Source organism: Schistocerca americana, chromosome 1 (genome assembly GCF_021461395.2).
Source record: "Schistocerca americana isolate TAMUIC-IGC-003095 chromosome 1, iqSchAmer2.1, whole genome shotgun sequence".
In the NCBI taxonomy this organism is placed as follows: domain Eukaryota; kingdom Metazoa; phylum Arthropoda; class Insecta; order Orthoptera; family Acrididae; genus Schistocerca; species Schistocerca americana.
Genome location: NC_060119.1, coordinates 636376604 through 636398823, shown reverse-complemented (window position 1 = coordinate 636398823; position 22220 = coordinate 636376604).

The following is a 22220-nucleotide window of genomic DNA, read 5'->3' as shown; positions in this document are numbered from 1 at the left end:
CATCATATTTCAAATCTTCATAGTTCACGTTTCACTAGAGACATGTGCTAAATCTACAGAGGGAGAACCAGCTCGTTTTACCAACTTTTTGTTTATTAAGGAAACTAAAATAAACCACCAATAGTAACATACTCTTAAAAAAAAAAAAGGATCCTCTCTGCGAATCAAGCAAATAACTAGTTCCTATAATCAGAGTTCCCTTCGACTCTATACCCGTAAAACGTCGAAGTCGGCTGTTAGTAGCTGGTAGATAGACTAACAAGACGGACGCGACGTTTCGCAATCGTTGCGGAAGAGAGGGTGGTCAAGGTGGCAAACTGCTGGACAGGTTAACCTTCTCCGCACTCAGCGAGTCGAGAACTGCCCGCTGAAAGGCCGGGCGCCGGCTTATCTATCCCCGGGCGGAAGGATACTTCTGGGACTATTTGCGCACACGTGATCACCAGGAAATAGTTCGTTGATCGTCGTACCCCGTTCCTCTGCTGCTGCTTGATGCCCTCTGATGGACGTTGGCCACACGTATGTGTTTGTTGTCAATAATGGTACTTGCTTGTAAACACTCTTGCGTTGGCCAGACTTCGCAGCGGATTCGGCAACCCGCTTCGCTGCTCTGTCTGCGGCATTGCTGCAGCAGTAGGCGTCTGTGGTGACTGCAGCAAGATGTGTTTCTAGTAAATCTTCCCCATGATCAACGAAATTTTTTTGTTGCTTTCATGGGCTATGACCATACGACCTGGAAGATTCACCTGCAACGAAGACAACCGGTCATGAAAGGCTTCATTGTACGAGTAAGAGAGCAGTGGTCCATATGCCTGAAAAACTTGCTAGTATTTGTTATCAGCAGAGCTGTCACTGAGGAAATATTTCCTCAACTGCTCCTATTTCCTGTTGATGCCTTCACTGTTTGAATACCCTTGCTTCTTTTAATATTGTGTTCTATGTAGGAGAATTAGTTCATTCGTTCTTCTATTCTTTCACGAATTTTTATGTTTTGAAGATTGACATGAATCTTTGCTTTACAACTGTGACCTAGTGATAGGTATCACTCTACTGACTTGGAGGTTCTGAGTTCGTTTTCAATGATAACCTTGGATTTCTCTCGAAATGGAATGAGGGGACGACTTGGCCTTGTGAAGGCAACTGTGAAACTCATTGAATAACTCAACAATATCAAGAGCATCACTTTTATACAGCTAAATTAAAAAATCTGGACACATCATTATAATGTACAACAGATTTGAACAAGTTATTCATATCATTAACATAAATATCACATGTACATTTCAGGTAATATGCTTGAAATTATTAATAAAGAAAGACTGTTAAGAGCGCTATGGTCGCAGGTTCAAATCCTATCTCAGGCATGGATGTGTGTGATGTCCTTAGGTTAGTTAGGTTTAAGTAGTTCTAAGTTGTAGGGGACTGATGACCTCAGAAGTTAAGTCCCATAGTGCTCAGAACCATTTGAACCATTTGACCCATCAGCCACGGAAGTATCTCAAAAGGTAAACATCCCTCTAGGTGGCGAACCGTGCTGTTTTATCACTTTCGACATGATTGTGGCTATTCAGTGTTTAGTTGTTTGACATTCTGTCCAGCGATCCTTTCATTATTGTCAAACAGAAGTCGAAGATAAAGATTTGCACTGGTAAGCGTTTGATGGAGTTCGTGCCCTGAAAACTTATTTTATCTCCTTCATTGTTTCTTCGATATGTAGTCAAAGTTGCCAATAAGCTGCATTCCTGTTTTAATACTTAATGTGCACAAATATTTTTTGATTTTTCATTTTTACTACAAATGTAAGTTATGTATCTGTCACTGTATCCCCATTCTTTTGTGGTTTTCGAAATATTTTAATCCATTTAGTGAATGGCTATTATTATGGTGTGAAATTTAGAACAGTCTTCACTTTTCCGTTTCTCTTCCTTCGCTTCTCTTCTCTTGCAGATTTTACATGACATCAACAACAATAATTGTATCCGTAGCGAACCGATTTAGGCAAAGATGGCGAAATGCATTTTTCGTGACCCCACATGAAAGTATTTCAGACACATGTTTGGAGTAAAATGGCAAATGGCTGAAAATGTTAATCTCGACTTTCGAACCAATACCTAAACGTAGCTGTAACAGGCTGTACTTCTGTAGTCACGCTTGTTGAGTTTACAGACCGGTATTCATGGCAAGGCGTCATAATTCGATGAAACACTAGATAATTAACTTAGAGAATATATTCATCAAATATTGATCTGAAAAGTCAGAGCTCTGTTTGTGAATGAGAAAATGAAGACCTCATTGTTTTACACTAGAGTTAGAGGCCATCACTTATACGAATTTGAAAGGGGTGAATTTTAGAATGTACATTGTCAGTCAATATGCTCCGTCGTGGGGGTAATGCCGCTTACAGCATAGCCATTCATTCTTTTCCTCTGAGTCGTATTGTCTGTGGTTACAAGTAGGTGTGTGTGTGTGTGTGTGTGTGTGTGTGTGTGTGTGTGTGTGAGAGAGAGAGAGAGAGAGAGAGAGAATAGAGCAGCACGGGAGATTTAGTGATCAGTAAATCAACACGAGATTTACGGTTTGTTTTGTGCCCGAGGTTAACTTTCTAGAGAATATATAGGCTCGCTGATCTCGCTCTTTTGAAGAACAGCAGCTGCCGCCTGTGTCTAAATACTAACCAACATGCTCAGGATTGTTTAAAGGGCGTTATTTCTCGATTACAGCTGCAGAAATTCTTATTCTAGTACTCTAATTTCGCGTTTACCCATTGTCAAGTATCGACAAACATTATATACATCGTATCAGGAAAACAGAATGAGGAAACAGCAATAGCGTGAATGACAAAAATCTGTTAACATGGGCGAGCTTACAAAAGTTCGATGCCATGCCACGATGTAGACATAAGTAACCGTAGCCTTGTGACGGTGTGTTCCATTTTATAGCCTGTTAAGAAATCACAGGTACGTTTGTTATAAGTCATGCTACGGACTGCATGTTGTCACGAAGGGTGTCATGGGAGAATACTTACAAAGGTGTCAACTGTCGTCACTGATGCAAGTGACGTAATGCCTATACTTCGGCTGTTCGCATACTGGTTGCTGCTGTACGAAGTGAGTGAACGTAAATAAGAGATAAAACATGGGACATAAGCACCTCACAGTTTTTCAGGATATTTTTGTTCTGTCGTTGCAACTACAAAAATGCGTGATTTTTTTCATGAGACGCGTTTCTCTTTATTGAGGTAAAGCATCATCAGTGTTGGTTCATTTCGCTTGATTTCTGCTTACATCGAGAAATGCCATTTGCTAGCACATCGCTGATGTTTTTCTGCATTAGACACTGACAATCTTGGTCTAATTTTCAGTTGTTCTGCAGCACTATGAATTTCTTGTGTTTTTCAAAGCACACTTTTACAAAACCACCCACGCACATGTGCACAAAAAATTCAATTAAATGATTCGCATCTCGCTTTCGATGAAACCTCATCGACTGTTGTCAGCTTTCACTGTCCGCGGTGAAATGGGAATTGGAGTGCTTTATTTCCTGTTTCACTAACACAGACTATGGCGAGAGAAAATGACACTCGTCTTGTAAGGGAAGAATTATTCGAAGCACAAAATAAAAAGAAGCTCTGTATCCTCTTTAGTGCTGTTGGCAATAAGAGAAAAGACAATGCCATTTTAGACATGTGAAGAAAGTTACGAAGAGAATTTTGAACCATTTCAGTCACAGACGTATTTTTCTGAGCTGTATTTGTGACTTAGGTACGCTCCACTACAGATTCGAGAGATAGGGAGCAACTCCAGTGTAACTTGGTACTGTGACATTCCCACGAATCCTCGACGGGTTTGAATGTGCCGTCATGACCGTCGTGAGCTCAGCAACACAAATCCGGTTTTACCCAAGCAAATTCTGGGGAATAAATACTTATCTTTGTTCCTGTTGATTTCATTGATTAGAGTGTACAGTACGTATTCCATCCTTGCGTGAAGGAATTTTGTAAAACAATTAGAAATACTTTTCAAATCACCGTTAGTTTCAGTCAGAAACATTTTCATTATTTATTTCTGACATTTTATTCCACTTGTACACTGTGTACATCATTAATCAGACATGAGTCATGGTACTACGCACCACGCTAATTTAAAGCGAGAGAATTTATTAGTCCGTCCAATAACATGGCTAACACGTGTCGCGCTTTCACGGAGTCACTATACCGTTCATATGCAAACTCGCTTATTAACTTAACTGATAGCCAACCGTAAACAAAGTTACAGGATAACTTTACTATTTCACTGGAATTTTCTCTGTTTCTGTACAATCACCGCTTTGTGCTTCAAATTAATTTAGCTTTGCTTTTTCCAGTAATGTACAAAATCTGATTAGTTGTTACTGAAACCATTTCATTGGAAATTGCAGCTTACTGCTTTCATTTGGAAAATGATATTTTGAGTATATTATTTTGTTTCGGTGCCACAAAAATACAAAAGTGAAGGGAAAACTAGTATTTGTATGACTGAGCTTATTTCGAGATGTTATTACAAAATTTAAGATTTGGATTCTAATCAGTCTTTACAGTTTTGAAATAATCTGTAATGCATTATACACTGAAGACCCAAAGAAACCGATAACCCTGCCTAATATCATGTAGGGCCCTCGCGGGCACATAGAAGAGCCGCAACACGACGTGGCATGGACTCGACTAGTGTCTGAAGTAGTTCTGGAACGATGAATCCTGCTGGGCTGTCCATAAATACGTAAGAGTACGAAGGGGTGGAGATCTCTTCTGAACAGCACGTTGCAAGGCATCCCTGATTTGCTCAATAACTGTTATGTCTTGGGAGTTTGGTGGCCAGCGGAAGTGTTTAAGCTTGGAAGAGTATTCCTGGAGCCACTCTGTAGCAATTATGGACGTGTGTGGGGTCTCATTGTCCTGTTGGAATTGCCGAAGTCCATCAGAATGCACAACGAACATGAACGGATGCAGGTGATCAGACAGGATGCTCACGAACGTGTCACCTGTCAGAGCTGTATCTAGACCTATCAGGGATCCCATATCACTCCAACTGCACATGCCCCACACTATTACAGAGCTTGAACAGTCCCCTGCTGACATGCAGGGTCCATGGACTCATGGGGTTGTCTCCATACGCGTACATGTCCATCCGCTTGATACAATTTGAAACGAGACTCGTCCGATTAGGCATCATGATTCTGCTCTTCAACAGTCCAATGTCGATGTTCGCGGGACCATGCGAGGCGTAGAGCTTTGTGTCCTGCAGTCATCAAGGGCACACGAGGGGACATTAAGCTCCGAAAGCCTATATCGATAATGTTTCGTTGAATGGTTCGCACGATGTCACTTGTTGATGGCCTAGCATTTAAATCTGCAGCAGTTTGTGGAAGGGTTACACTTCTGTCACGATGAACGATTCTCTTCAGTCGTCGTTGGTCCCGTTCTTGCAGGATCTTTTCCCGGCCGCAGCTGTGACGGAGATTTGATGTCTTGCCAGATTCCTGATATTCACGGTTTTTTTTTTGGTGATCAGTCTACTGACTGGTTTGATGCGGCCCGCCACGAATTCCTTTCCTGTGCTAACCTCTTCATCTCAGAGTAGCACTTGCAACCTACGTCCTCAATTATTTGCTTGACGTATTCCAATCTCTGTCTTCCTCTACAGTTTTTGCCCTCTACAGCTCCCTCTAGTACCATGGAAGTCATTCCCTCATGTCTTAGCAGATGTCCTATCATCCTGTCCCTTCTCTTTATCTGTGTTTTCCACATATTACTTTCCTCTCCGATTCTGAGTAGAGCCTCCTCATTCCTTACCTTATCAGTCCACCTAATTTTCAACATTCGTCTATAGCACCACATCTCAAATGCTTCGATTCTCTTCTGTTCCAGTTTTCCCACAGTCCATGTTTCACTACCATACAATGCTGTACTCCAGACGTACATCCTCAGAAATTTCTTCCTCAAATTAAGGCCGGTATTTGATATTAGTAGACTTCTCTTGGCGAGAAATGCCTTTTTTGCCATAGCTAGTCCTCTTTTGATGTCCTCCTTTCTCCGTCCGTCATTGGTTATTTTACTGCCTAGGTAGCAGAATTCCTTAACTTCATTGACTTCGTGACCATCAATCCTGATGTTAAGTTTCTCGCTGTTCTCATTTCTACTACTTCTCATTACCTTCGTCTTTCTCCGATTTACTCTCAATCCATACTGTGTACTCATTAGACTGTTCATTCCGTTCAGCAGATCATTTAATTCTTCTTCACTTTCACTCCGGAAAGCAATGTCATCAGCGAATCGTATCATTGATATCCTTTCACCTTGTATTTTAATTCCACTCCTGAATCTTTCTTTTATTTCCATCACTGCTTCCTCGATGTACAGATTGAAGAGTAGGGGCGAAAGGCTACAGCCTTGTCTTACACCCTTCTTAATTCGAGCACTTCGTTCTTGATCGTCCACTCTTATTATTCCCTCTTGGTTGTTGTACATATTGTATATGACCCGTCTCTCCCTATAGCTTACCCCTACGTTTTTCAGAATCTCGAACAGCTTGCACCGTTTTACATTGTCGAACGCTTTTTCCATGTCGACAAATCCTATGAAAGTGTCTTGATTTTTCTTTAGCCTTGCTTCCATTATTAGCCGTAACGTCAGAATTGCCTCTCTCGTCCCTTTACTTTTCCTAAAGCCAAACTGATCGTCACCTAGAGCATTCTCAATTTTCTTTTCCATTCTTCAGTATATTATTCTTGTAAGCAGCTTCGATGCATGAGCTGTTAAGCTGATTGTGCGATAATTCTCGCACTTGTCAGCTCTTGCCGTCTTCGGAATTGTGTGGATGATGCTTTTCCGAAAGTCAGATGGTATGTCGCCAGACTCATATATTCTACACACAAACGTGAATAGTCGTTTTGTTGCCACTTCCCCCAATGATTTTAGAAATCCTGATGGAATGTTATCTATCCCTTCTGCCTTATTTGACCGTAAGTCCTCCAAAGCTCTTTTAAATTCCGATTCTAATACTGGATCCCCTATCTCTTCTAAATCGACTCCTGTTTCTTCTTCTATCACATCAGACAAATCTGCACCCTCATAGAGGCTTTCAATGTATTCTTTCCACCTATCTGCTCTCTCCTCCGCATTTAACAGTGGAATTCCCGTTGCACTCTTAATGTTACCACCGTTGCTTTTAATGTCACCAAAGGTTGTTTTGACTTTCCTGTATGCTGAGTCTGTCCTTCCGACAATCATATCTTTTTCGATGTCTTCACATTTTTCCTGCAGCCATTTCGTCTTAGCTCCCCTGCACTTCCTATTTATTTCATTCCTCAGCGACTTGTATTTCTGTATTCCTGATTTTCCCGGAACATGTTTGTACTTCCTCCTTTCATCAATCAACTGAAGTATTTCTTCTGTTACCCATGGTTTCTTCGCAGCTACCTTCTTTGTACCTATGTTTTCCTTCCCAATTTCTATGATGGCTCTTTTTAGAGATATCCATTCCTCTTCAACTGTACTGCATACTGCGCTATTCCTTATTGCTGTATCTATAGCGTTAGAGAACTTCAAACGTATCTCGTCATTCATTAGTACTTCCGTATCCCACTTCTTTGCGTATTGATTCTTCCTGACTAATGTCTTGAACTTCAGCGTACTCTTCATCACTACTATATTGTGATCTGAGTCTATATCTGCTCCTGGGTACGCCTTACAATCCAGTATCTGATTTCGGAATCTCTGTCTGACCATGATGTAATCTAATTGAAATCTTCCCGTATCTCCTGGCCTTTTCCAAATATACCTCCTTCTCTTGTGATTCTTGAACAGGGTATTCGCTATTACTAGCTGAAACTTGTTACAGAAGTCAATTAGTCTTTCTCCTCTTTCATTCCTTGTCCCAAGCCCATATTCTCCTGTAACCTTTTCTTCTACTCCTTCCCCTACAACTGCATTCCAGTCGCCCATGACTATTAGAATTTCGTCCCCCTTTACATACTGCATTATCCTTTCAATATCCTCATACACTTTCTCTATCTGTTCATCTTCAGCTTGCGACGTCGGCATGTATACCTGAACTATCGTTGTCGGTGTTGGTCTGCTGTCGATTCTGATTAGAACAACCCGGTCACTGAACTGTTCACAGTAACACACCCTCTGCCCTACCTTCCTATTCATAACGAATCCCACACCTGTTATACCGTTTTCTGCTGCTGTTGATATTACCCGATACTCATCTGACCAGAAATCCTTGTCTTCCTTCCACTTCACTTCACTGGCCCCTACTATATCTAGATTGAGCCTTTGCATTTCCCTTTTCAGATTTTCTAGTTTCCCTACCACGTTCAAGCTTCTGACATTCCACGCCCCGACTCGTAGAACGTTATCCTTTCGTTGATTATTCAATCTTTTTCTCATGGTAACCTCCCCCTTGGCAGTCCCCTCCCGGAGATCCGAATGGGGGACTATTCCGGAATCTTTTGCCAATGGAGAGATCATCATGACACTTCTTCAAATACAGGCCACATGTCCTGTGGATACACGTTACGTGCCTTTAATGCAGTGGTTTTCATTGCCTTCTGCATCCTCATGTCGTTGATCATTGCTGATTCTTCCGCCTTTAGGGTCAATTTCCCACCCCTAGGACAAGAGAGTGCCCTGAACCTCTATCCGCTCCTCCGCCCTCTTTGACCAGACCGTTGGCAGAATGAGGCTGACTTCTCATGCCAGAAGTCTTCGGCCGCCAATGCTGATTATTTATCAAAATTTAAGGTACACTCGTGAAATGGTCGTAAGGGAAAGTCCCCTCTTGATCGCTACCTCGGAGATTCTTTGTCCCATTGCTCGGGCGCCGCCTATAACACCACGTTCAAACTCATTTATATCTTGATTACGTGCCATTGTGGCAGCAGTAGCCGATCTAACAGCTGCGCCAGACACTTGTTGTCTTATATAGACGTGGCCGACCGCAGTGCAGTACACTTGAAAGGTAACTGAGTTGGACAATCTAATAAACATACATTAGATTCTAATTGATGGAGAATGTTGGCTAAATTTAGTGTACTAACAATATTTATTCTCCCAAACAAGACATAAATTATACTAAACAAATTATAAATTGAATACCCTGAACAACTAACAGGTGATGTATTACCCCACTGGGTGGATCCTGGTTGGCAAAGACAGTTTAACTAGGTGATCAGCGAGTCCTCTGGCCCTAAAAATGTGGATAACGCAAGCTGAATTGATCTGACTCTGAGGAGACTTTGACTGATCAAATCTACTGAAGTTTCTCTACATAGGTGCAGCTGAGAGTAAATGGCGACTGAGATATGTAGGCCCTGACAATGCGGGAGCAGCAGTACTTTATCCTGATTACTTCGTGTGGCGATGTGACTTCCAGCTGGCGAGATGTGTGTGGCAGAGGAGGTGAGACGTGGAGGCGGCACCTGTGAATCGATCATGACCACGAAAGAAATGCGAAAATCTCACGGTCTAGCGATCAGGCAGACAGATCGCAATTCACTCTCTACCAGAGCCCTGAAATCACAGTAGATTTCAATGTGTGACACACCCATTCACTGGGTTTCCCAAGGACCAATTTGGCTCACTTATACAACAGAGTGCACAAGTATACCAAACGTCAATACTGGTAAACTAAAAACGAATAAATGTGCCCTCGGTAAAAGAGTAGTCCGAGACATTTGAAGTCACACTGTCGGTACTGTAAGAACTTTACCACAGAATCCCCAATGTAAACTACTCGCAAGTGAAGTCAGTCTCAGGACGGGTCCCAAGTACCAACCACATGTGCCAAACCTTCGACCACAAGTCCGGCACCAGACCAAAGTCCCGCACCCACAGTGCTTCGCACCTTTCCAGAAAAAAATTCCGGTTTCCCGCAAAGTGCACGAACAACACCGCCTTCAACCCATCTTTAGCCAATCACAAGGTTAAGAAACCTGTGTCTCTAAAAAAAAAAAAAAAAGAAAAGAAAAAAAAAGAAATTGCCAATAACTGGCTTTGTTTAAGTTTTCGCAGAGGGGGAAGAGATGATTTTCTCCATAGTCGTGGTGCTTCCCATGGCAACAAGCGAACAATACAATCTCAAAGATCTTTATCTAAATCGCCTGTGTCTTGGAACTTGCTAGTAATAGCTATGAGGTGTAATAAAGATTCTATCTCTAAACATTTCTCAGATGCTGGGATTTTCTTATACAACAGAGGTGTCCGAGGGAAGTTATTCACTGGCCTACTTGCACTATTGGCAAACATGAAAACATGTGAATTTTTATTACACATGGCTCTGCACATAATGCCTGATTTACAACTCCAATGTGTAGGCATGTTCCTTTAGACCGTCGCCCCTGCCCAGCCTTCTGCTGGCACTGTGGCAGGTATCGCGGCATTGTTCTGCTGCAGCCCTGTCTTGTGGTGGGGCTGTCCTGTCTGCTTTGTACGGTTGTGGATCTGTGTGGCAAGATTTACTGAGGGATGGGCTCACCGCCAATTGCTTTCAACTCCCAAAAAGCCGCTTCTACGAGCTATGATTCCATAAACATACCTCCTGCTTTTAGCGCCCTACCAGCCTCCATGAACGTCTGCTATGACCGTTAACTTTCTGGAGTCTCGCTCAAGATGCGTTAAGTTGTAATAAAATATTTAATAATTTTCTGTATGCGAAAAACAGGTGAGAGGGTAACTTGTAATTTGTCGTTTCTCATTCTGCCTGTTTACATATCTCTTATTTGAATACGCATGCCTACACCAGTTTTTTTGGCGCTTCAGTGTATATGCCCTGCATTGCAAGGTTTTCAGTGATTTATTGATCATTGAAAGACAACAATTCTTTTAAACACAGATTATTGAAAAGTGTGTTTCTAAGATAATGCATCTGTTTGTATTCCCTGCCGGCCGGAGTGGCTGAATGGTTCTAGGCGCTTCAGTCTGGAACCGCGCGACCGCTACGGTCGCAGGTTCGAATCCTGCCTCGGGCATGGGTGTGTGTGATGTCCTTAGGTTAGTTAGGTTTAAGTAGTTCTAAGATCTAGGGGGCTGATGACCTCAGCTGTTAAGTCCCATAGTGCACAGAGCCATTTGAACCATTTGTAGGCCCTACGAATCTGATAAACTATTCACAAATAAATAAGTTTTCAAGATGTGATACTTAATTATATTTGTGTTGGAAACGTGGCTGCTGCTGCTATGGGTAAGAAATATATCTGTGTTTCACAAATGTACGAAAACACATAACATCCTAAGAGCACGAATTTTAAGGATAGCGTTCCGATAAATATCCATTCATAATTGGCTTTCGTCTGTCGGCATATGAGCACAGAAAACTGTGCTACATTATCCGATACTTGGACCACGGTGTAAGATTTGCCGAAGTTAGGTTATATTTATTTATTTGATTTTTCGAGTCCAGGACATAAGATAATAGGTTAACTTATTTAAACTCGGCTCTATTTCTGAGGGAAGACGCTGTCGACCCAGATTGCAAACTGGTAACAGAATTGTAGTGAACAGCTGACTCAGGGAAATGGTGAACTGGAAAAGACGTAAGTGCCGGCGGTGGTGCCGTATAATAGCGTTCCGCTGGCGGCGCCCTGGAACGCGCTGCCGGAGTGCGGGCCAAGTCTAGCGCTGGAGAACCGGCCGCAGAGACAATCTGGCTGTCCGCCGCAACTATGTGTCGCCTCGGAGTTTGGGGCCGGCTGCGCTTCAGCAGTTTATTTGCATTTCAGAGTGTGCGCGGTTTGTCTTCTTGATGGTACTTGGGCTGTATTTCCAGCAGCGCCCTCCGCCGCTGCTGAGGAATGCGCCCCCCACAGCAGATCCACTGTGCGCGCCGCGGCGGCGGCCGACGTATGGCCGCGCCTGACCCGCCCCCAGCCGCGCTCGTTTACCTGAATACCCGATGAGAGCGATCGAATCAGGGGGCTCGAGATCGCTCCAGACGTCACTGGGAGGCTCCCCTTCCAGCTACTGCCCTGGCCTTCTGCGCGCTTAGCCCACGGTACGATACGGTACAGCTGCCGTTATCAAATAGTTTTCCATGCATTCGTTAATATTTTCTTCTTATAAGTCATGATCAATACGAATAATCCAGTAGAGTATTATACAGAACCATTCCTAAAAAACTTAAAACCCCGACTCTTCCAGTACTGTGTGTATAAGAATGTACGTTATCTGAAACCGCACAAGAAATGTTGAGTATCACTTTAGCGGCCTTTTCGTTCCACATGCGTTCAACAAAGTCTTTTACACAAGTCTTGATCACCTCTCAGCGACTTAAGCAACTCTATAACTTACCAAGTAAGATGCCATCAATGCCTTTTCTTTGACTGTTTTTGAATTGTATGATATGCTTTTCTGGACTTGTCTAAGTTCAGTATATTTCGTTCTAAAAATTCTTATAAGAATGGTGATACCTTCTTTTTAAAGTTTTGGTAGCTGTGGAAGTGACCTCGGCGTAAGTAGAGCTACGTAACCCGTTGAATATTTCAGGAAGCCGTGTTGCATCGACTGTCACTGACTCCTCCGAAAAACAATCCTATTAGTCGTAGTAACATCTCTGTGTACTCCTCCACTACAATTAAACAGTAATATTAACAAAACCAATAACTGAATAATGCATACCTCTTAGGCGTTGCTGCTTGCATGTCTATTTCAAATGACTTGGCACAAGTTTTGACGTTTTTTAATGTCCCAGTTTTCCGCCAGCGATCCGTTGAAACATTTCAGTATAATCCCATGATACAAATAGATCAAGAAGTAAGGTCTTATAAATTACAAGCGTACCTGGCAACCTTCAAAAACAAAAAATCAGAAGATTCAGTTTTGAGAATCAGGAGACATGAATGACCAAAAACCCGCGGCTCACTTTTGCATGAATCCAAGGTAACTGACTCGAGTCTTTCTCTCTGACGTCAAAAGCTATATAATGGCTGTAAAAACTCAAATAAAATAATGAAAGGGGGCAAATACCTAGCTATATACAGGTCGTGAGCGGCCGGCCGCGGTGGTCTAGCGGTTCTAGGCGCTCAGTCCGGAACCGCGCGACTGCTACGGTCACAGGTTCGAATCCTGCCTCGGGCATGGATGTGTGTGATGTCCTTAGGTTAGTTAGGTTTAAGTAGTTCTAAGTTCTAGGGGACTGATGACCACAGCAGTTAAGTCCCATAGTGCTCAGAGCCATTAGAACCATTTGAACAGGTCGTGAGCGACTGCCTGTTTTCTATATACTTCGAAATATATATCGATAAAAATCGACTAATGGCAAACGAATTCCGATCATTGACAAAAAAAATTGGAGTGGCTGGTTCCCAAACAAATATATTAGGCTAGACGATAATTAGTAAAAATCGGGTGAGCTAATGGAATAATCAGGGGGCGGGAGACAAAGTTGAAATTCGGGAATCTCCCCACTTTTTTGTCGGTTCCGGAGTGTTTCTCAATGTCTCGCCTGTGTGTTTGCTGGGAGACAGACACACAAGCGACACATTGAGTCTGACCTCTGTGTCAGTCTGGCAGCGGGACGTATTGTCTGTATGTACTGTGTATTGTTCGATATTTTAGTTCCCAGGAGCCGATGGGCGAAAATGTTAAACGGAACGCCAACTAGTCCCTGTACCGTTTCTGTTTCGCACAAAAGGTGCTAAACATTTTTCTCTACTCTAACCTACCCGATACTTTTCCACCCGCAGCTCAAGGGTGAAAATAATCGCTATATTGAGCTCTTTGCCCCATCTATTTCTTAAAAATCAAAAAATAATAATCTTAATAAAAGAATTCTCACCTTTTCGTGGAGCACATGGAATTGTTTCGAGGAGCAACAAGTGGTCCAGAGCACAGTTTGAGAAACTGTGCTACAGAATATCATTAAATATCATATGTCATGCAAAATTATTCAGAAATAGTCATTTTCGCCATAGTAGTTTCATTAATAAATCAGTCATTACGGCAAACTTCCTATATATGTGTATTCCATTTGTCACAAAACACCCTGCGCAGAGAATTAAAGGTTGACTTTCTCGGAACTCCGTAATCCCCACCGGCTGCGACGCTTAAGTTACAAGTTGCTTACAACCTTCCTCTGTAACGGTGCAAAAGCGTGGCTTCAAGTGACGTCACCCTCGGGCTCGACGACGCTTCAGATAGAAAGGTGTCGACACATGCGACGTGTAAGGTGGGATAATGAGGTCACGTAGACACCAAACTTCATCACAATTCTGCCCAACGCTACCATGGACGTGTCACACGAGCTGAATATTGTCGTAGCCCCTCTTACTCAAATGTCACCCTTTCCTTTTTGTTGCCTCAGCGATGGAGATCAGAACCGCTACGCACAGAGTTGAAATCACCCAGTTTTTTGAACGAGATTTTCACTCTGCAGCGGAGTGTGCACTGATATGAAATTTCCTGGCAGATTAAAACTGTGTGCCGGACCGAGACTCGAACTCGAGTTTTATCCACGGATGTACATGTGTCAATGTCGCACTCCCTCCCTCCCCCCCGCTCCCCCGCCCCTCCCCCATGCTACTCATACAGGAGGATACGAAATAGGAGAGATGAAAAAGCATAATCAGATTTTACGCCTCTGATCTCTTTCAAATTTCGTTTAATAGTGTTGATGTCCTGGTGGTTCCACCCTTCAGATGAGAGCAAAAAGTCGCGGTCGCGCTGCTCTCCAAAGGGATGAGATCACGTTTAATAGGGATGCAGCGCCACAGTGCCCTTAGAGAAGGGCTGAAACGTCAGAGGGAGTGTCAAAGGTGGTCAAAAGCAACTTCCAGTCGCTCATCGCCGTTTTCGACCGCGAGATGTGTGGAAATCAACGCCCCAGGGAAAGGGGTGGTTGCAAGAATACACTGATCATGTGGATTGATTTTGAAAGCTACAGGTGACTGTAAATTTACGCCTTGACAGCAGCCACTTTAACTTGTAAGCCTTACACTTGTCTACATGGCCATGCTTCTCTGAAATTGGTTCTTTCCTCTGACAGTGGTTTTTGTTGCTAGCGTGCATTGGAGGTTATCACTTTTATCAGAATTTAAATAAAACTTGAATGCTGAAATAATTTAATGCAATGGTAGCGCTGTCATTATTGTAGCCAATTATCGCTGGATGGTTAATACATCAACATGGGATTAATCTTTTATAAAAAATTATTGCACAAAATTTATTGATCACAAAATAGGACAAATAACACATGTTAAGCAAGTTGAGAAATAAATCATGAACAGTTGACAACACAAATAGTCACAACAGATATTTAGCACTCCACTGGGTGGGTAGCCACTGGTTAGCAAAGGTTAAGGGTTGTCTGATTAATCTACTTACCCCGGCTCAAAAACTTGGATAACACAATCTGAAATCATCTAACACTGAGTAGATTTTGATGGATTTATTCTACGCGGAAGTTATACTACATTGTTGCGCCGGAGAACGAGTGTTGAGACTGTGATTCTGTTTCCCCCAGCCAGCTGGAGCAGCAATACTATACCCCTTTCTCGATGCATAGCACTGTCTCAGGTGACGATCGTTGTGCAAGCGCCTGCAGTGAGGCGATGTACAACACCTATAATTCGTTATCAATGACGCGAAACATGTAAAGATGCAGGCTGTTAGACAAATTGCAGCTACTCCCTGATGTAGCCCAAAATCTCGGCAGATTCCTGTTTGCCGATCATACCATGGACCAATCTGAGTCCCTTATATGGCAGTGCACACAAATAAATCAAATGTCAATGCGGCAGACCTGATATGAATAACATTGCCTCCAGCACAGAGAGCTGTCTGAGATGACTGTCTAAACTGAAGGCACAGCTAAGACTTCACTAAAGGCTACCCATTGAAGACAAATGCCATTGTGAAGTCACACTCAGGTTGTGTGTCTCAAGAGCAACCCACTCATAACAAGACCAGAATCTCTTCTCCAGACCAGAGACTGAATCAGAGGACCCTGTTTCTCCTCTCCTCTCTTTCCAACAAATCTTGGTAAATTAGCAAGAGACACCCATACAATCGCCCTCAAAGGTTTCATGCCAATCACAAGACTCCACAAGCTCCATGTCTCCCTTCTAATTCGTCTACTATATCCCTTGGACAATCCTAACCAACGTCACTAATATTTCTTTCCCTCGCTGGAGAAACACACAATTCCTAACTCATAAATTCCCTCACAGGGAGGAGAAGACGTTATGCTGGCACTTTATGCAGCATGTTTTGAGTTTCCACTTAGACCTGAACTGAAGAACACATTTTTCACAGAGATCATATCTAGATGGGCCAAACACTACAACATGTCCGACCAGGGCCTTCGGCTAAAATAAGGGAAGTGCTTTTGTGTCCTAACACAGACCACTTCAGAACCGCCATAAATGTTACATTCCATTCTAAATTTCTTCTGAAGATATGAGGCATCCCAAAAAACTCGACAGGCAGACAAACGACACCAATCTAACGGCTCCCTCAGTAGCATCCAGTCCATGGTGGACTTCGACCCTTTACACAATGAGCGTTTACGACACTTGGCCAGGCGACCTACTTCTCTCATGTGACCCTGCCCCTGCTGTGGCCAGAGGCGGCTAACACGTCGATTCACGTAGGCAGTTTTTTCGCCTCCTCGTCTGAAAGCATTTTCGGCACACTGGTTCGAGAAATTCTTGGTAACAGTATTTTGACCCTGGTAAGTGCTTCGAGATGTTCCTCTCCCTAAAAATTGCACATGGATTCCAAACCCCCACATGTCCATTGCAAGATTTACTATTAAATAACCAACTTGCCTGGTTATTCTCAACCCCAGAAGATAGTATTTGAAGGAGAGCCACCATAAAGATCCCGCTCCCATCAGTGCCTACTCATGTTGATAAATTCCTATCATCTCACAAAAATTATGTGTTGGTGTAATAACAACATTAAAGAGTGAAATTAGAATTATATTAATACCTTCAGCTGCCAACGAGTGTTGATATATATATCAACGGGGACAGGTGAAAATGTGTGTCCTGACCAAAACTCGAACCCAGGATCTCCTGCTGACAGGGCAGACGCTCGATCCATCTGAGTCACCAATGGTACAGAGGATAGCGGGACTGCAGGGACTATCTCGCGCACTCCTCCCGCGAGACCCACATTCTCACCTTGTATGTCCACACACTACATTCGTAGTGTCCCACCCCAACACACTCATTATTCGTGAAAGACATTCTTAGCAAGTCCTGTAAGAGTTCGGGGAATATGTGTGCATCAGCAAAGAAGAAGAAGGTCATGGCCGCTGTTGACAGAACTATATACTTATATATATATGGTTTCTGTTCTTTCGGACATGTAGTTTTACTGTAGCAGACAGATTCGAGGAAGGTGACTCGTTTAGAGTTATGAGAGTGCGTGAAATTTCATTGACTTGTGGGTGTGAGCCTACGCAAGTATGTGTATGAATGGACGTATTTTCTAACATATAGCGTAAGGCTAGAGATCTGAGAAGTTAGTGTATATTTTTCTTCTTAGGACCTCAATGAGCACATCATCTACTACTACTGTCTGTCATCGCCTATAACTCAGCGGATATATAGCGGAACGTCTGATATGATCTAGAGACAGAATGCGTTGCAAAAACTAATGAATTATGTTGTCGCGAGCGGCGTGATGGAGTCGCAAATAGCGCTTGCATACCATGTTCCTTAGCCGAATCACTTTTAAAGTTCATTGAGTTTATCGCGAGGTTGCGTCGTTGGCTCTTAATACACACATTTCTATGATCACCGTCAGTGTATTTGTCCGGAAGACACCACCTCATTCAGAGGTAATGTGGTATCTCGATTCGTAAAGTGGTTATAGGTTTTGGCATGGATACCTGGGTGCATCTCTAGAAAGAAGAGAGCTTGTGAGAGTAACATGCAGTAGTTGTTGGGATCGGGATTTTTTCTTTAACATCTGCTCGATTACGTCTATGGCATGGTGGTATGACTCGCAGCAAGAACATAAGAGACATGCACACTCGTCGTTGATTTTCGGTCATTATTATTTGGTATCGTATGCATCCAGTTATTGAGGAGGTAATATTATACTTAGTATTGGTGTTGGATGTGTGATATGTTCGCATTTGAGCATCAGGTTTATAAAGTATATCTGTTTGTGTAAAGGAAATGTCTATGTGCTGTTGTAGGGAGGGTATGGATATGAATTGGAGTTCTGTGATAGCGAAAGGAAGAGTATGTCTAGTGGTAAGGAGGGTACAGGTATTTCCAGAGCCACAGCAGTCAACAGAGTGTATTACCGATACTTCGCTCATTCCCGAATACCGTTCAGTTGAGACCGCGATCGTAAGATTTAATTGTAAGTATAATGATAGAAGATATATGTGAGGGGTTTTCTAGATTGTGTCCGTGTATGCGAAGTCTGTGGTGGTATTGATTTGGGGTTCCCATGTTAATGGTAGCAGTCTTCCGAATGCAGAGGCCTGTTGGAGTGTAGAAATGTAAAAGAGTTAACTTTACCATCTTCTATACGACCGAACAGCGAATTAATAATTAGTATGTGCTGAGCGGCTTTCGTGATCAGGTGTAACTTTGAGAAGATGGTGCGTTTACGGTGGAGCGTTATTCCCTCCCATGTAAATTGTTTGGTCGACTGCTTCTGCACATTTGGTGCCTTTATTTAGTTGAGGAAACATCGATTGTGGTGTGTTGGACACACGTTTGCCTGTTCTCTAGACGTGTGAAAGACCCTAGTAGGTTTTTAAACAATATTGATCATGTGGAATCTGTTAGATGACCGACTTCGGTATTCGAGAGTGCAAATATCAGTTTACTCTATTTTTTTCTAGTTAGTCAGTGGTTTACAGGACGCTACACCTCGCAAGAGTTTGGTGTTTGTGGAGAACTAATTTACAGTCTATATCTTGTGCATTATGTTGCGTTAGCGATCGGGAGGCTACTGCTTTGTCATTGATATCGAGAAGTACGGCGAAAATTGTATAATATTATGGCGAAAATATGGTTGTTCTTTTAATCTACGAGTCTAGAGGTGCCTGCAGAAGCCTGTAGAAATGCGAGCAAGAAAGCGGAAACAGCAACGCGTTTGTGCCGGGGAGGGGGGGGGGGGGGGGAGGGGGGACGAGTCTATCTTTGCATATCAGTTCTGAGAGAGTGACTTCAGTTCGCTGATGTAAAGGGGATGATTTGGTATGGCAGAGGATATGAATTGCATGTTTACTAGATCGAGATAGTACTTGATGACATATTGCCTGGTTGGAGATTGGTTTGATGCTCCAATATTCTTGTGAGTGTGGTATGTATTTGATGACCTGTAGACAACTTTGCAATGTTTAGTTGTTGGTGCAAAATGGTGATCAGCGTAAAATAGTTTATTAGCACTGAGTGTAGCGTCTGTAGAAAGAAAGAACAGGTTGGGGGTATATAGATTGACGGAATTGTTGGCAATTTAGCATTCTTTGCAAAATAATGACAGACACCCCCAAAAAGAAAATGCTCGATTGATTCAAAAATGTTCAAATATGTGTGAAATCTTATAGGACTTAACTGCTAAGGTCATCAGTCCTAAGCTTATACACTACTTAACCTAAATTATCCTAAGGACAAACACACACACCCATGCCCGAGGGAGGACTCGAACCTCCGCTGGGACCAGCTCGATTGATTGTAGTGAGATATAGGTGCGGTGAGAACATTTGCGTAGTCCGGAACCGCGTTACTGCTACGGTCGCAGGTTCGAATCCTGCCTCGGGCATGGATGTGTGTGATGTCCTTAGTTAGTTAGGTTTGGATAGTTCTAAGTTCTAGGGGACTGATGACCACAGCTGTTAAGTCCCATGGTGCTCAGAGCCATTTGAACCATTTTTGAACATTTGCGTATGCTGAGAGCAGTAAGGCTATCACGTTATGTCCAGGAAGAAGACTGGATTCGATGATATTTTGGTAAACAGGTTCTGTTAGGGTAGGAATTTTGGTGCATTCAAGCTGAGACAACAATAAAGCGAGTGTTAACTATTTCTGGTGCATTATAAAATTACGGAAAGCTGGACTTGGATGATTTTTTTTTCCGCAAAGCCATGTGAGGTAAGAATAACATTGAGAATGTTTTAGATGGTGTTGTGTCAGTCACACTGGGGCGGGTACGTGCAGTTGAACTCGTGTGTCAACATGCTGTGTGGCATTCTGCCTTCAGTGGTAAAGACAAGTGGCGCCTGGAGATGCCTCGAATATGAGACTGGCATGAACACGCTTTGGAATGCTATGACAGTATAACGGTGACTGTATAGAGGCATGCAAGTTTCATCGGTGTTCGACGATGCTGGCTCGGAGACTGTGATAGAGCATGCGGGACCCCAAACTGCGGCTGCCTCACTTCGCGGGGGTTGTGGCACACGTGGTCCTAAATGAACGTCTGTGAATGATTTGACAGCTGATGGCCAGGTCGACCGTACGCGCGATCGCATCATCATCGGTGTCTAGTGGATAAGAATTTCTTAGGTATTACGTATGAATGGGGGTGCTGCCACCTCATGCTTGCGGAAGCCGAGCAGGGGCCTGTGCGTGTTTGACATTTGACTGATGCGTCACTTATTGCTACCTCCTGTATACTCTACTGGACAGGGGGCAGTGGACTGTGATTGCGCACGTTGATTGCATTATTTTGTGAGCGGCTCTGTAGGCCATGGCCGGCCGGTGTGGCCGTGCGGTTCTAAGCGCGTCAGTTTGGAACCTCGTGACCGCTGCGGTCGCAGGTTCGAATCCTGCCTCGGGCATGGATGTGTGTGATGTCCTTAGGTTAGTTAGGTTTAAGTAGTTCTAAGTTCTAGGGGACTGATGACCTGAGTAGTTAAGTCCCATAGTGCTCAGAGCCATTTGAACCATTTTTTTGTAGGCCATGCCATGCGCTATTTGGACAGATTACGAGTACTGAGCGTGTCTACACATCAGTGTAAAGAATTATTTAGGAGCAGTTTGCTATTTTGTAATGAAATTAAGAGTTAGTTGTGTGTCTGTGGGCTGTGCGACGTGGCCCCAGGAACATCAGGGTGGATGTTTTGTACCAGTGTGATAGATATACTCTATCGTTAAATAAGTTGTTTCAAAATAAATAGAGTGCAGTCAATCCTTACTCTCCCCAGCAGTCCAGAGCAGGCTTAGTCGTTTAGTCACCATTTTCCCATACCATCTTGGTTTACATCAGGAAACTAGCGACAGTGTCCTCTGCTCGTGATACTGAGTACTAGACCTCGTGGAGAACATACTGTTTGCTGGCATAATGGATAACTGTACTTGAATCATCAGTTGGTGTCATGCTGACGTCCTCTGGTGGCGACGAAACGTACTAAGCCAGTTGGGGTCTGGAGCTCGTGGTGAACCCACTAGGTGGCGCCATCTTAAATTACGGTACTTGCATCGTCACCTGATGTCACTACAGTGTCCTCTAGTGGCATCGATATGAACTGAGTCAGCTGGGCTATGGACTCAGTGGCGAATAAACTTGGTGATGGTAGTGGCTCTAATTGTTTAAATAAAGACTGGTGTATGATTTCGACAGTTGACGATTAACAAGCAGAGTGTTTTAGATGGATTATTAGTTTGACAATTTCGGATTTGGCTATTTGGACGTAAATTTTTTTCATTGTTTATGAGTGCTTCACTTGCCTGTAGGTTGCGCAATTCGTTATTTTTGACGGTTTACAATTAGCAAGTGTGTGTGTGTAGAGCCTTATACACGAGTTATGTAGGAGTAGTTTGCAGGTCTGTATGCTGTGGGGCATGTCAGAGTGTGTGTTCTAAGATACATATACCCCATACCTAAATAAATTGCTCTCAAATAAATAAAGTACACTCCTTCCCCCCTCCATCAGCCTAGTGCAGGCTGAGCCCTTTTACCAGCAACCCCTAGGAAGAGGTTGCGCCCTGGAGGCTTAGGTTAGTGGTGCTGAGCTTTGATAGCAACAATTTCCTTAGGTTGGTAGTGAAAGCCCAAGTGATCATTCTTTACTGCCAGAATTGAAACTCGGCGCCAGTTCCTAGGAATAGGTGGCCGTCTGGACCTTGAAAAGTAGTTGAAACTAGGTAGTTGAAAGTATAGTGAACACCTTTTCCTACCTATATGAAGTCGAATCACGTGACTAATGCAGTAGCCAATAGGAGTACAGCATTCTAGGGGTGGGGGGTGCTAGGTCATGAATGAACACCACGCTGAT